This window comes from Pipistrellus kuhlii, unplaced genomic scaffold, assembly GCF_014108245.1.
Source record: "Pipistrellus kuhlii isolate mPipKuh1 unplaced genomic scaffold, mPipKuh1.p scaffold_m20_p_3, whole genome shotgun sequence".
NCBI lineage: Eukaryota > Metazoa > Chordata > Mammalia > Chiroptera > Vespertilionidae > Pipistrellus > Pipistrellus kuhlii.
The window spans coordinates 64,955,168-64,972,343 of record NW_023425529.1 but is presented as its reverse complement, the minus strand read 5'-3'; the positions used below and the strand labels follow the sequence as shown (position 1 = coordinate 64,972,343).

The 17,176-nt window shown below is 36.1% G+C and overlaps 1 protein-coding gene across 1 annotated transcript in view; it reads right to left on the bottom strand.

Moving 5' to 3' along the window:
• Nucleotides 1-17,176, bottom strand: part of NAV3 (neuron navigator 3) — a 558,961-nt gene that overhangs the window by 483,699 nt on the left and 58,086 nt on the right. The window lies entirely within an intron of this gene.

The following is a 17,176-nucleotide window of genomic DNA, read 5'->3' as shown; positions in this document are numbered from 1 at the left end:
GTGTGGTTATTTAAGGGGATTTTTTTTTTTATCATATCCATGAGATGTGATTAACTACTTCATCCTGCATCCCCAAAAGCCAGCACAGAACCTGGCACTTAAGAAATATCAAAAAAGACGGGGAAGAGATTAAATTTTAATTTGTGAATAAAAAATAATCCAAGAACTCCATAACTGGATGAACAGTAATGAGCTCTGAATATTTCTTCCACAGAGTACCAAGCTCATAATCAAGAAGCAGAAACACTTGAATAACCAGGCTGGCCCTGATTCAACTATTACCATTTAATAACCAATCAGTAATATATTCTAAGACTGTAATTTGTGAGAATTAAATACTGCTATTAAGTTGCTTATCTGCAATATTCATCACCTTTGATGTTTTTAACTTAAAACACCATACATGACTTACAGTCCCCAAACAATTAATTAGTAAAACTAGGGGTGTCAGTATCTGTGTGTCTGTGTGTGCACACCCTCACACAGAAGCATGTGTGTTTTTGAAAAGATAATGAAGTTCAGGTCTCTGACTATCGCACGTTAGCGTGTAATTTGGGATCAGACCTTGTCTGAATATATCCCTGCAATCTCTGGGCTTTTATACTCCTCCAAAGAAATTCCTTTGAAACCAGGATTTACTTTGACTGGGCAAAGCTAGAATACTTGATTTTATTTTGTGTGCTTTTCCAAATAGGCATGATGTTTTAAATAGAATTGAATGTCTGTTTGGCCAATGACTTAGGGTCCCACATCAGGGAAAAATCAGTATCTGTTTTCTTCGCTTTGTTGTGTTATTATTTCTGAACAGCTGCCAGGTTTCTCCTTGGATTCAGGGCCCAAAATGGAATAATGCATTTCCCCATCTGCTTTAGGAGAAGTCAGGTGTACACTGTACATTAAGGTACAGAAAACCACATTTTTCTTTTACATGGCACAGGAATGGTAGAGCTGTGCTTTTAATTCAAGCAATTTCCAGATTGGCAGGCTGTATTTGGGGGGCACTAGTAAAAGACAATACAGTAGTAACATCCGTGCAAAGAGTGGTACATCTGTATTACTCCATGCCATTCCTCAGAGTTGACATAGTGTAACAATAGTACTGGCTTTGAAGGGTTATAAATCGCTTCATTTTCTGTCAAATGGAATACGATCAGAACTAGCTCTAAGTAAGCAGTGACTTGATTCTGATCACATGCAGCATGTTTCTGGAAATATGGAAGGACTGTAAAATGAAGAGAATATTTCATGTTCCAAGCTTTCTCAAATTTCTGAGATTTATTTAAAAAAAAAAAGGCTCTTGAGTTTCAGCAAAGAAAAATGTGCTACAAATAGACAGCTGGTTGAGGCCCAGAGCAGTTTCAGAAGACTAATGATTTTAGCTTATTGTGGTTTTAGCTGATGCAGAAACAGAATAAAATGTAGTTTACTAGAGACCAGCCGCTCTCCCTTTACTAAAACAATGCCACTCCCCTAATTTTTTTCTTTTACTGTAAAATGGTTAAATGTTTAGATTTGTAACTCTTTTCATTGTATGAAAATGGCATAATGTATCCATTCTCTCCTTGATGACATTTAGATTATCTCCAATGTTTTGCTACTACAATTGTATTTCTTGCACACATGGACAAATTTCTCTAAGATATATCTCTCTATGGATAGAGATACCTATATATAGATATAAAACCATATGAAACTGCTATTTTTGTAGGTCAAAAACAGCCACGTATCAGCAATTTCAGATGGTTCAACCTAATAAGAGGAGAGTGCTGGGTCACTTCAGGATTACTGGGTTTTACAAAATTACTGGGTTTTCAAAAAGGGTTTTGAAATTTCTATTTTACTAGAGGCCCAGTGCATGAAATTCATGCAAGGGTAAGGCTCCTTGCGGCTGCCGGCTGCTGGCGTCCATCCCCCAGATGCTGACTGCCAGCCAGGGCCGTCCTTCATTTCTTGCCACCCCCTGATGGTCAACACACATCATAGTGAGCGCTCGAACTCAGAAGACACTTTGCATATTAGACATATATATATGGAGTAATATATATATTAGGAGTAAGTATTTTATAGGTTTGTTTATTCTGGGCTTCTCTGAAAAATGATCACTCACCCCACACCGAGGACCTGCTTCTTCCTGTGTGTGGCATATCTGTAATCAGCTCTCTAAATTCATCATTTCTTTATACAACACCCTGGGCAATAATAATCTTTTACTTCTCGGAACATTTTTAATGCCATGAAACTTAGTTAAAGGAAACAAACAGAAATGTATCTGTATAAGAGGTTAAGACTTATTAATAGAAGGATATTAACAGGCCTTAACCTCTAAGATCTGGATCTAAGAATTCAGATGATGGTCAGGAAGATTCTATATAAGTTCCTTTATCTGGGCCATTTCTTCAGCCATGGAGGTTAGTCTCAACTGTTCTTCATAGCCAATGTTTTGTCCTGAGGTTAGATGTTTCTTGTTGTCAAGTCTTCTTAGGCTTCAAGCCATGCTTGAATGTCTTCTTTCTCTATGCTTCTGTGCTCCTGTGCAAGTGCTGCATTTCTGAGTATGTGCAACTGTGTCTGTAAGTAGGGTGTGCACAAGTAAGGAGGATATAAACACTAAGAGCTCAGAATCTTGGGTTTGAAGGCTGATGCCTGGGCAGTAGGAGGTCATTTCCTTTAAGAAGCTGCTCTCTGCTGTGAGCTTGTTCTTCCTCCATGTGCTTCTCCAGGCACTTGACTTGTGTCTGCCACAACTTGTGTCTGACTTGTGACCTCTCAGTGGACTCCTGAATCACACACTGGCTTTTGTATTCCCTGTGGCTCCTATTTGTCTTCCTACAACTGGCACTGGCAGCCTCATACCTACTAACAGATGAATAGGAAATGTACATCCCTTACCCTTTCTCATCAACTTCACACCATGAGCCAGCCCCTATTCTAGGAATGGAGTTTAAGAAATGAGCAAATCATGGAATTTACATTCTGGCTGAAGAAGATGAATAAACTGGTATATCTGGATGGTGGCAGATCCTAAGGTGTGCTATTTAGAAAGGAAATTGTATTGAATAAATGGGTGCATGTATCACTTCTGCTTCAGTGTTCCCTGTAGATTAGAAATGGTATTACAGCAGAGAATGGGTGTTTCGTCTTCATTTCTGAGTCACCTAGAAAAGTACCTGGCACCTACACTAAATCGCTCAATAGCTAAATGAATGAATGAAGAAATCTCACATACCAGCAGTCCTTTATACATATAAGATAGGGATACAAAAAATATGTTTATAGATCAAAGACCTGTTGGAATCCCAAAAAAACAGAGATGGTATAATCCCCCCAAACCTTTATCTGAGTGGTATAATCCCTGCATGTACTTCAGTGGTTCTAAACACAAGTGTGCTATCTACACAACCAATTACTTCTCAATCTTCATATTTGTGCTGAATATACACAGCACTACCCAAAATTCCTTTAAATAAAAATTTTCACATGCCACTTGAAAATGATGGAGGTTAAAAAAACAAAACAAAACACATAGCATGGGTACAAATAAATACTGCCACCTTCCCCAAGTGTTTAAAAATTATCTCATAAGCACATTAGAAAGTAGCTTCAAAATAAATAGTTCTACTTAAACAGAGATACAAGTTAAAGCTTAAACAAATTCATATGATGTCTAGGATCTGCTATTGGAGACATCACTGTGATGGCAGTATTAATATTGCTGCTTTATTGTTGTTTGGAGGGTTTTAACTTACTCAAATATGATGGCAAAACTATTAGTATATCAAAAGCTCATAAGGCCAAAGAACAGTGTTAAATTATCGGGTCTACTAATAATTAATGTCGTTTTTCAATGTCGTTTAAAATCTTGCTTGGCGTTGACTTGTATTGACATAACCTTTAAACACGTGGTATCTACAGAACATGTGAAGTGCAATTAACAAGTTTTGCTTGAAAAAGTTTGTGTTTGGTTTGGTTTTTGTTGCAAAACTAGGGCTAAGAAGATGGCGGATGAAGAGCATATTCGGCAATGCATGCTTTACGAGTTCCAATTAGGAAGAAAAGCAAGTGAGGCTGCAAAAAACATCTGTAGTGCTCTTGGTCAAGATGCAGTTAGCGCCAGAAAATGCCAGCGTTGGTTTGAGAAATTTTGCGAGGGAAATTTTTCGTTAGATGACAAGAGTGGTCGAGGCCGTGTGTCCAATTTTGATCAAGAAGCTCTTCAAGCTCTTTTGGTGCAAAATCCTCAAATTACCCAACAAGAGCTTGCGACAACTTTAAATTGTTCACAAAAAACAATTTCCAATCAATTGCGTGCACTTGGCAAAGTCCAAAAGTTTGGAAAATGGGTTCCTCATGAGTTGACCAACAACAACCGTAATCAAAGAGTCACAATTTGCAGTTCGCTCCTCTCTTGTCAAAACCATTTGCCGTTTTTAGAGCAAATTGTTACCGGAGATGAAAAATGGATGCTGTATGTTAATTTGAAAAGGCTGCCTCAATGGTTGGACAAAAATGAGGCTCCGCAGCCCACGCCAAAACCTGACTTGCATGCAAAAAAAGTGATGTTGTGTGTTTGGTGGAATTTTAAAGGAATTCTTCATTATGAACTTTTACCATCTACCCAAACCATTACAAGTGCAGTGTATAGTGCCCAACTGGAAAGGTTAGCTCAAGCTTTAAGAGAAAAAGAACCCGCGCTGATTAATCGGAAGGGCGTGATTCTTCACCACGATAACGCATGACCACATACTGCAAGAATCACTGCTGAAAAACTGCGCCAGTTGGAATGGGAAGTTCTCCCTCAACCTGCATATTCTCCTGATATTGCCCCTTCCAATTACCATTTGTTTCGTTCTTTGCAAAACTTTCTTCTTGGAAAAAAATTTAATTACGAAGAATGCCTCAAAAATGCATTGACCGAATTTTTTGCATCAAAATCACAAGAATTTTACAATAGAGGGATTAAAATGCTTCCTGAGCGTTGGGCACAAGTAGTAGAAAACAACGGCAACTATATTGTTGATTAAATTTTGTTCTATTGTTTAAATAAATTCGATTTTAAAAAGTATTAGAAAACGACGTTAATTATTACTAGACCTAATAGTCTATTCTCCAAATAATATTTTTTAGAATATTGAGAAGTTGGTTAGTAAATGAAAGAATTGCCACTAATATAGTACAGTCTGTAGGTTCCTTTGAAAAACCGAGACCAGCAATTACACACACAAGACCATGACTCCTCATAGAAAGCAAATGCCCACATTGGCCATGGCCACAAAGAGAAGGAGACAATGAGAATGAGAAGAGGTGTGAGGTGGTAATCAGGTGACGTAAGTACACTGCATGGATTTCTGGTCTTCAAAGAGAATAATGATGCAGTAAGTCAGAAACTTATCCTTTCTTGGGGCTGGTAGGATGCATAAAGAGCAATTCCAAACTTCTGTCTTTGGCTTTCAACCAAAGCAGGAAGAAACAATTCCCATTATTCTTGGAAGAGACTGCATTATGAAGTTTGGCAATTTATAAAAATCACTCAAAGATTCTATTTTGTTAATTGATGCATTTAATTGGTACAACACATTAATTTCTCTTATAACATTTAGCTATGCTTTGTTCTTCAATTAATAATCAATTGCTAAAGTATTTCCTATAAACAAGAAACATGCTATTTGCTCACATGCACAAATGTGGTAACAAATGGCATCAAAGCACAGAACAAAGGTTGCTTTTTTGATGCACCAAATAGAGTCTGTTGAGAACCTTTGACTTAAATTAAAAATTTTCTATGACAATAGCCAAATCAGGAATGAGGAAATACTATTCATAATGATGAGTGACATATCAGGGCATAACATAAAAAATTATATTCTTTGGAATAATATCTGGCATACATCATTTTTATGATAGAACATAGAACATTATGAAACATATACAATATGTTTAAAATAAAACACTGACTGATCTATTGAGGTTGGAAGATATTGATGAGATGCAGCATTGAGATATATTCTGAAATTAGACAGCCTAGATCTAAAATGGTCATACATCGTAGCTATACAAACATAAAAAAAATTGTATGCCCCATTTCTCGTACTGTAAAATGGGAATGTTAATATGCATGAAGTGTTTAGGATAGTCTGTGGTACAGAGTAGTTGTTATATATCAATCTCATTAAAATGGCCTAAAATATATACATCTTTGAAAAAAATGTATGTTTTCTCTTATTGAATATTGCTTCTAGTCTTGAACATCAAAAACTGTAGTGCTATGATTTTTCCTTATCATAGGAACTTTTCCCACCTAAAATTCTAACTAATACTTAATATTTCCTATTCCAAGTGTCATTAATAATTTTATATCTTAATGATGTTTCAAATATTACAAATTCTATAGATAATTTTTGTTCATAGCATTAGCAATTGCCCAAAGTCAAATATCTATAGTTAATTATTTTACATATTTAATCCAGTTATGCATCCCTAAATATTTATAAACTTGAACATTTTAAAAGAAAAATGATTTGCATATTTTTTCTGCTATAATAAAGTGGTAGGATATAGAGGATAAGAAAATGACTTTGGAACTAAGCTAAATTTCAATATTGTCTCAGCCTTATGCTAATTCTGAAACTTTGGTAAATTTAATAATTATAGCTTTATTTTCCTCATCTTCAAAATAGACTAATACTTGTTTTTACTTTACAATATTTTTGTTAAAACGTTTAAATGAAATGACTAAGGAGAGTGTTTAGTCTTGGAGCCTAGAATACATTAAGTGTTCAGTGAATGTTAGTTGACATTGTTGGTTTTTACAATCAAATGCATTTTAATCATTTTTTAGGTACCTCTTCAGAAAGTTAGAGAAATAATCAGTCCCAACTTATGAGGTGGTCCCAAGCAAAATCACCATTATGAAGGCCCAGGGCATCTGAAAATATCTTCTATATTTTATTTTTTAATCACCTGATGATTAACATAAAACTGTCATATAAACATCTCAAGAGAAAATTTAACCTACATATATTTCCTTCCTTATCATATTTCTCATCTTATATGACTAGTTTTCTCATTTAGAAGGCAAAATTATCCTGAAAGTAATATTTTCTAGTGTTATAATATGAAGATCATCATTGATAAATCTTTATATATGAATGATTTTGTTTTATCATTTTTTGTCTTTTAGACTTCATTGTCTCAGCAAATTTTATTGGTCATATAGATAACGTGAGTGTCTTTTTAAAACTTATTGCTAACATCTTAGAATACATAAGAATACAATATGGGCCCTGGCCAGCATTGCTCAATGGTTAGAGAATTGGTGCTTTGGTGCTTAGGTGTGATTCCCAGACAAGAACATGTAGCTGGATTGCAGGTTCAATCCAAGCCCTGGTCAGAGTGCATGTGAAGGGCAACTAATCAACGCATCTCTATCACATCAATGTTTCCCTCTCTCTCTCCCTCTCTTACTCTCTCTCCCCACACCTGCCTTCCTTTCTCTCTCTGAAAATCAATGGACAAAAATATCCTTAGGTGAGGATTAATAACAATAAAAAAGAGCAATATGGAATTATCATAATTTACATAAACACAGATTTTTTAAAAAAATCCTAATCCAAGGACATGCTTATAGATTTTAGAGATGGGGGAGGGGAGAGGGGAGAAGGGGAGGAGAGGAATATGGTTGAGTTGCCTTCCTGTAGGAGCCCCAATGGGGACTGAACCCTCAACCTCTGGTGTACAGGATGACACTCCAGCTAACTGAGTCACACTGACCGGGACCACAGAATAATTTTAAAGCAATTCCAACATAAAAAAAGGTGAATTATACTCCAAAGTTTCACATTATTAGTTTCATGTTTTACATATTAAAAATATTTTTTGTGCTTAAGAATGTAAAAACTATTATTGATTAAAGGTAAAGAAGTTGCAATGAAAAGGGAATCTCTTTTTCTAACATTTTCCATAACCATCTTAATTACACTAGATTCAGTCTCAAGTCTAGATTACCTTGCAGGTTGGTCCCTCACAGTAACTTTTATGGTATGACAGCCATTACAACAAAGAAATTATTGCTCACGCTGCTTCACAAAGTTATCAAAAATCATCTCTGTGAAAGCAGCTAGCATACAATTACAGGTTTTCAATAAAGGCTATTTAAAATTCCAGCAAATTGGGCAAGTTATGAAAATAGCAATGCATACAATTAGCTCTGGAGAGGATGTTCTATAGCTAAGGACCATGCAGTCTGAAAGGGGAACCTCATGTGAAAACAGCCACTGTTTATTGAAGACATGCTGTGCTCCAGGCACAGTTTAAGCTCTTGAACAGCATCCCTTATTCCAATCCTCTCAAAACCCAAGTGATTCTATCAAACAACCTGAATTCATTCCAAGATGGCTGAAAATGAAATCAAAATAGACACAAAGAAGTGACAAATTCTAGCAGTAAGACATATTATATAACTATAAATAAATTGAACAAGAAATATGAGAATTATATAACAAAAAATGTTGATAAGATCTTAACAACTAAAATCTTATTTTATATTCTGGGATGGGAAGATTTGTCATATAAAATATCATATCTTCCAAAATAAATATATAAATTTGAAATAATTTCAATTGGCATTCCAATAATATTATTTTTCAAATAGAATAAAATTGCATATTTTACCTTACCTAAGAATATTCTTACCCAAAGAAATAAGTGGCAAATGGAAATAGATATCTTGCAAGCTCCTTTACCAATGCAATAATGGTGTATAGATAAAATATTTTTTAATTTTCAGTTTAGGAGAACTATCTAGCACTTTTAAAAAATAGATCAATACTAACAATTATTTACTACATCCAACTTCAATACTATCATAAAATGTTATTTTTGAGATGTAAATTGTTTTAGCTTCACCTTTAATATTTTTACTCAATATTTGAAAGTGCTTTGAATATTTTAAATTTCATTTCCAGTATGATATCAAGAAAAATATATAGGTTTTTTTGGTTTATTCCTTCATAGACTTCATCGGAATTGTAAATTTTTAAAAAAGAATGATAGTTTTAATTATCATCTAATTTCTTCATTGAAAACAATACTTATTAACAACTGTAGATTAACTTTAGAAAAAGAAAAGTTATTTTATATTAGGTATACACTGGCTTTAACAATAAGTATTAAGAAAACAAATATTTTAGGAGTCTAATGGTGACTAATCCTTAGAGCCCTTTAGTCTACCTAAGTAAAAAATATAGTGAAACAGTTTCAGATTACAACTTCAGTCTAAAAGTAAGATACTAAATGGCAATAACTACATTGAAACCTGTAGAATTTTGTTAACCAGTGTCACCCCAATAAATTCAATAAAAAGGTGAAAAAATGGAGACAACAATGGAACACAACTCATAGGGATTCATAATTCAGTAAAATTAACCTAACAACTGAGTGTATGATGATAAAACCTTTTTTATTTTTCTCTGAATATTCACCTCCAGGTCAAAGTTGAAAATATCTAGCAAAATAATTTTGTACAAATTAGTGTAGTTATATGAAAGATAAGAGAAGACAGGTACAATGACAGCTAACATTTCTGAATGCTTACCAGGCACAAAACTAAACATAAGAAAATATTTTTAAATTATGGAATATGTATGTGTACCTTTCCTAAGATATATTCAATTATCCCAAAACATTTATGCATACCTATTTACCTATTATATGTGTGTGTATTTTTATAGATAAGAAAAGAAATGCAAAACTTGATATATTGCTTTTTAAAAGTTCTTCATCACTTGTATAAAAGATACATTAGATTGTTTTCTTTGAAATAGTGAAGATAATAATAAACATTTGAGGGTGATACACACACACATATATATAGTATAAACTTACTATTAACTTAAGTAAATAGAGGAATTATATATATATATATATATATATATATATATATATATATATATATATATATATGGCATATAATAGATATGCACATCAGCATCCCTATCACCCCTATCACATCTAGTAAGCTAAACTATATAAAATTACTTTCTTTAAGGTCAAAAAATACTCAATGCTGACCCTTTATGAAGGTTCTACCAAATAAAAAAGGGAAACTGATTACTCTGATGCTGTCATGGAGGAGGGTTTAGAGTAAAAGCCTCCTTAATGCCAATTAACATCCTCATCACCTTCTCAATGGGAGAAGCTGGTGGTGCCAGTCTCAGCTTTACTATTTGGAGGCTCCAGAATTCAAAGATGAATCTTTGACTCGAAATCATTGCTGTCTCCTCCATTGCATGCTGTGGGCCACAGCGTCTGAGTGCTAAAACTATCAAAGCGTTTCTTCTCAGAAAAATTAACATAATGCCAGTCCTGGTTTCCAGGGCCATTTTATGAATTAAAGCATCAATGATTTAACTGCTATGAAATGGCATTTTTTTCTTTCTTTCCCCCACTATTTCCTCCCCACCCCCATGATGGATTCCTTCCCTAGAGTACTCCTTGCCAAATGGTATCCTAGTGTCCTGAAAGAGTTAAGGCAGCTTGTGCATTTGCATAATTTACATCAAGGGAGTAGCTGGGGGTGGGGAGAATCTGGTTCAATAGGACATTTAGAAATTCGTTAAAATTCATTCACTCTTTATGACTTTTCTGTTTATGACCAGAACCTGAAAACATTAAAAATGCTTTTCCAAAAGTAAAGTAGAATATAAGGCAAAGCAACATGCTGATATCTGTAACTGTAAACTCTTAAATCACCCCATTGTTTGGGGGCTTTATCTTAAACATAGAAACTTATTCATATATTCACATTAGGCAGTTAATTGAACAGAATACAAGTTGCTATGGAAACAGTGTGGTATGCCTTAGTACTTAGTGAGGAAATGAACACTAATTATCACCAAATGTATGATATTTCTGCTTTTGTACTCTATAGTTTTTAATGTACAATCTGTTTAATGAGCAGCAAGTTGTTCACCCAGCATGCAGAGGGTGAATAAGGCCTAAAAATAGATGATTTAATCCTCAGGTGTGAATCTGCAAAAATTTTATTGCAAAAATAAAAGCAATCAAAGACTGCATTTCTCCAACACATCTTTTAAATTTAAGAATTGGGAACCTTATTGGCATTTAAATCATTACATATAAGCGGTAAGGCAACAGAAAAATGGCTGCCATGAAAAAAACAAACAAAAAAACAAACCTTGTTCTTCCCTTATTTCATTAAAATATTTACACTCGCAGCACTCTCACAAGGCACATCCAAATGCTTTCTATGGGCCAGATATTGGGCAGGAATGGAGGCCTGGTCTAAAGGTCCATGATTTTAGTCCTGTTACAAAGCCAAACTCTATTAGGTTCCATAAAAGTGTTACAAAGAAACATGCAACTAGAAATACAGAAGATAAATAGATTAAATCTAGCCCAGAAGACCGAAGGAAACACTAGGAAGGGGGGAGACTGAGGCGCCCGCAGCTGCCAGAAGTAATAACTTGCTAATCTGCAAACACAGCCCAGCCTTTGAAACCTACGAGTAAGATGGAATGGACACTGAACCAGGAACTTCTTCACCATGGAGAGGTGGCAATGGGGTGGTCTGCTGTTCCCACTCCTCCTTCCCATAGTACTGAAAGAGAATCTGGCTGCAGCTTCCCTACCTAACTTTGACCCTGGTCAGTTGAATCCTGGCATCCAGTGTCAGGTTCCTGATTCTCGTTTTTGTCACCTGGCTTTTCTAACCTCTTCTGCTAAATCTACAGGACCTCCTACAAAAATTACTTCCGTAACCATTGTTGCCATGAGTTGGCCCCAATACATACTGCCTTAAAGAGCCCTGGGTTGTGCCCAAATAGAAAATTTGAGACCAAAGGACTTAGTGATGTTGACTGCAACAACATGTCAAGGATTCATCCTTTGTACAGGTTAGTTCCCCCTATCTTCTCCTAAGCCTGCTTTATTCCTATTTTCAACACGATAGGCACTCTCAGCATACCCAAAAGCCAGAATATGATTTTAAGCAGAGGGGTGAGTTTTTAATTAACATACAAAAGTTAAGGTGGTGTGTACTTAGAAAATATAGTAAATCATACAGCAATATACAATATTCTATATAATAAAGAGCTAAAATGAAAATGGTCAACACACTGTCACGTTGTCACGCCCTCAAGCTGTAACTGCTCAGACACTCAATACTGGGGAGAGAGGAACGGGGACTAGCCAGGCACAATTGAGCTCATGAGAGAGGAATAGGGACCAGCCAGGCTGTGGCCTAGGAGAGGGACAAGCCACCCACTCCACAGTCCTGGTTGCCAGTGGCTATGCCTGCAGCCTGGGAGAGGGACAATGCTCATGTCCTGTGGTCCCAGGCACTAAAGGCTGCACCTGTACCTGCAGCCCTGGAGAAGGACAAGCCGCCAGCCCCGTGGTCCTGGGCATCTGTGACTGCAGCCCAGGTGAAGCTGCCCACCCATGGTCCTCTACAGCCATGGCCAGTCTAGGCATAGCTGCCCCAGGTTCTGGGTGCCTGCAGCCAGCCATACGGAGGGAAGTCTAGGTCCCAGGTGCCTGTGACTGGCTGGGAGAGGGAATCCTGGGTCCCGGTTGTGGGGCAAAGCAGAGGTGGTTACGGGTGATCAGGCAGGCAGGCAGGCAGAGGGGTTAGGGGCAATCAGGCAGGCGGGTGAGCTCTTAGAAGCCAGAGATCCCAGATTGTTAGAGGTAGTCAGACATCCCCTGAGGGGTCCCAGATTGGAAAGGGTGTAGGCTGGGCAGAGGAAATCCCTCCCCATGCACAAATTTCATGCACTGGGCCCTTAGTTACTACATAAACATCATTATTCTTGGGAAGGTAGGTTGGTACCACATTGCAGAAAACATTTATTGGTTTGGAATTTATGCTAAAGAAAAGTTATCATGAAAGGTGTTACAATAATCCAAGCAAGAAATAAAGGGAACCAGAGAAGAAACTGACTTATGCTTAACTTTGCAAGTAAAATTCCCAAACTCCAATCACAATGCACATTAAATAATGGGTACTTGTTAACATTCATAGACAATCTCAATATTGTCAGGTCAGCTTCAAAATGTCAAATAAAGGCCACTTATCGCAACCAAACTTTAAAAGTCACATTAATTTCTGCTCTATTTTCATGGTTCAAATAACATTCTCAGAATTTCTATTTCATGTCATTTAGCATATAAAATGTTTAGTTAAGCATTAATCAAGCTGTAAATATTTGTTGAATACCTATGTCCAAACTAATTGGAATCCTGCTATAATACAGACAGTATTTATGGGCTTGAAAATAAGCTAGCCCTCATTTTTCACAACTTTATTATTGCCATGCCAGCATCAAATTGCTATTAAGAACTACAATATTTACAAACATCTTTAAAATGATTATAGACCATATAAGAACTTAATTTAAATTAGGAAAAATAATTTTCAAATATATGAGCAATTACATTTTACTTACTATGTACACTGATTTTAGTACTTTCAATATGTTTGAAAACGTTAAGAAACTAGAGGCCTAGTTATGGATTCATGCACCAGTGGGGTCCCTTAGCCTGGCCTACACCCTCTCACAATCCAGGACCCTTAGGGCTATCAAAGAGCCTGTTTTAGCCCAATCTCCGCAGGCCAGGCCAAGGGACCCCACTGGCGCATGATGGGGCCAGGGAGGGGCTACAGGAGGGGCTGTGGGAGGGCTCCTTGACATGTCCAGCCCATCTTGCGCAGTCCCAATCAGGGTCTACTGGGGCCAATCGGGGCCAGCTGGCTAGGGAAATACCGCAGAAGACTGGCTAGCTGGCGAGGTACCGCGGGAAGGCTCCAGGGCATGTCTGGCCCATCTCTACAGGTCCTGATAGTCCAAACCCCAGCAGCAAGCTACCTACCTGTTGGAGCACCTGCCCCCTGATGGTCAATGTACATCATAGAGACTGGACAAACGGTGGAACGAATGGTCAGAACTTAGCATATTAGGCTGTTATTATATAGGATTTAAAGTTTTTAAAAAATTCAGAAGATACATTTAAATTTTGGATCCCTAAAAACCAATTTGCAAATAGGAAAAAGAAACTAAAAATATATAACATTATAGTTTAATGATATAAATAATAAATGAAAACATTTTCTCTCTTGCTGATAGTGTATGTGTTTTCTCTCAGGTTACAAATCTAAAACTTATTGTTAGGCAAGAATAATATGATTTCATTTATAACATTATACATATGGATGTATCTATTGACTTTTATGTCTTTTATTAATTTTGTATAAAATTCATTTTCAATTATTCATCTTGATTTATTCATTCATGGATTTGTCAAGTCTTTTGTTTCTGCAACTGACTTTTTAAAAAAATTCAAATCACTACATATCTATTTTTATTTGCAATGGTATTAACAGATAAGAAAAATCATTAATACTTATTAAGAACTTACTATGTGCCAAGTATTGCTCAGAGCCTTTTATAAAAACCCATTAAATCCTCATAATGATTAGGCAACATTATTATTATTTCTAATTTACAGATGAGGAAAAAGAGGGTAATTGATTTCCTTAAATTTGCAAAGCTCATTAATGTGATGTCAGCATTTAAACACAGGCAGTCCACTTTAAAAATTCACACACTTGATTATTTTCCTATTGTTTATATTTCATTCCTACATAAAGTATGTCATATGTGTATTTTAAACATCCTATGTATCAACTATTTTATTCCAAATCTATGAAAAAACAAAGGCAAAGGTTAGACAAATCTACTACCTAGAACAAGCCACTAAAGCATCCCTGGTAATTAGGGATGACTGTCTTTAATTATATTATAATATTAAAATGGTTAAGGAGGTTAAGTCTGATAATGTCAATTTTAATTTTGCAATAAAATGTTAGTTTCTCAAATGAACGGCCCATAAATTGGGGTTAATTCAAAAACTTTGGATTCATACTTGATTCTTCTCTTTCTCAGCAGCCTACATTCCATCCATCAGCAGCAGCATACCCTGTAAACTCCAGCTTTAATAGCCTCTGCACAGCTTCTGCACACCCACCAGTCCAACTCACCCATCTCCATTCAAACAGTGCTGGTCAGAGACCCTGCTTCCACTCTTGCTGGGCCACAACCTTTCCTAGCTTGTTTGGAACTTGGCTGCTTTGCAACTTACTTCTATAACTTTCTCCTTGCTCTTTGATCTCCTTATAGGTCTGTACCACAACCAATTAAGCTCAGGGCTTTTACTAATCAATCTCTCTGCTGAACTACTTTCCCCCACATATTCACATACTGGCATTTGCCCTTTATTTAGTTTCTACTCAAAAATCTCATATCTCACTCTGGCCAGTACAGTTCAGTGGATAGAGTGTAGGCCTGTGGACTAAAGGGTGCTACTTTCGATTCCAGTCAAGGGAACATGCCTGGGTTGCAGGCTTAGTCCCCAGTGTGAGATGTGCAGAAGGCAGCCGATCAATAATATTCTCTCATCATTGATGTTTCTCTCTCTCTCTTTCCCTCTTCCTTCCTCTCTGAAATTAATTATATATATATATATACACACACACACACACACACACACACACACACACACATATATATATATATATATATATATATATATATATATATATATATATATTTTTTTTTTTTTAAGTCATATCTCTTCTCCTTTAAGACAGCATGAGTAGAACTGGAGATTATTATGCTTTAGGTAAATAAATCAGTCAGAGAAAAACAAGTATCACATGATCTTCCTTATATGTGGAATCTAATGAACCAAATAAACTGACCAACAAGATAGGACCACAGACATGGAAGGAGGAAACAGACTGACAGATCTCAGAGGGAAGGCGGGAAGGAGGGCAGGGAGAGATTAACCAAATAACTTGTAAGCATGTATGCATATTCCATCGACACAAACAGTAGACAGATGAAGGCTTGGTGTGGGGAGGGAGATGAGTGAAGGGGGCAAAGAGGTAAAGGGGAGACAATAAAATACTTTTTTAAAAAGTAGTTTTTACAAGGTTATGTTACAACTGAAATACAGATAGCTACATTATTAAAAAAAACTAATAATAAGGCACCTCCTCAGACAGTCTTTTCTTGGCCAGCCCATTTAAAATAATGCATTCCGTCATTTCCTATCCATTTACCCTACTTTTTCTAGTGCTCCCCACACACCCATGGCTCCTTATTTTCTGTCTTTCCTAAACTGATATTAAGCCTCTTAAGACACGACTGTATGTATCACTTCTAGAGCAGTGCCCCAAAGATAGTGATGCTGCAAAAATCTGTTGAAACAGTATGAAAATTTAGACACAGAATTTCTTCTCAGAATTATTTTATAAGTCAAGTAGGAAATGAATCTAGTTCTTTGTCATCTTGTTTTCTTTAAGAGATTGGTTCTTATGCTCATACCTTGTGTTTTTTACAGAAATTTTAATCTATAATTATCCCCTAAAAATAATTTCAAGATTGAAAAGTTTGTCTTTATGTTTGTTTCCGGTTAAGAAATTATTTTCCCACCCAGCTGGTGTGGATCAGTTGGTTGAGCTTGGCCCCACGCACTAGGAAGTCACCAGTTTGATTCCAGGTCAGGGCACGTGCTTGGGTTTTAATAAAAGAAACAATCTGTTTTCAGTAAGAGAAAAATACTAGAGTTTAATCTGACAAGAACATATTTGTGCTGATACAGATGTGTTCTGGCCTCAAAGCCCATCCAGAACCAAGACATCTGAAGCAGAAACATGGATGAATCATCCCTCTCTCTGCTCTGATGCTTGTCAAGTCACACTTCTGTCAGTGTGGTATGGAATCCATCACTTTCTCTTACCATGCATCTAACATGAAACTCTTTTACAAATAGCACCAATGACAAACCATGCATCTATCACATTCTCCAGGCACATACAAGCATGCACTTTGCTACCTATGTAGAAGATAACAGAAAGGAAACATCTGCATTTAAATATCAGTATTGTTTACACCACCAGGTCATGTGGTAAAAAATAAAATTGTAAAATACGTAAACTGTAGACACACATACACACACACACACACATTAACATATATATACACACATCATCCAACTTTGTTTCATTAATTTGCCACGTCAAAATTAATGTGACTAATATAATGTGTCAAAGCAGGAACTAAAATATAAGAACATTATTGATTTTCTAAACAATTTG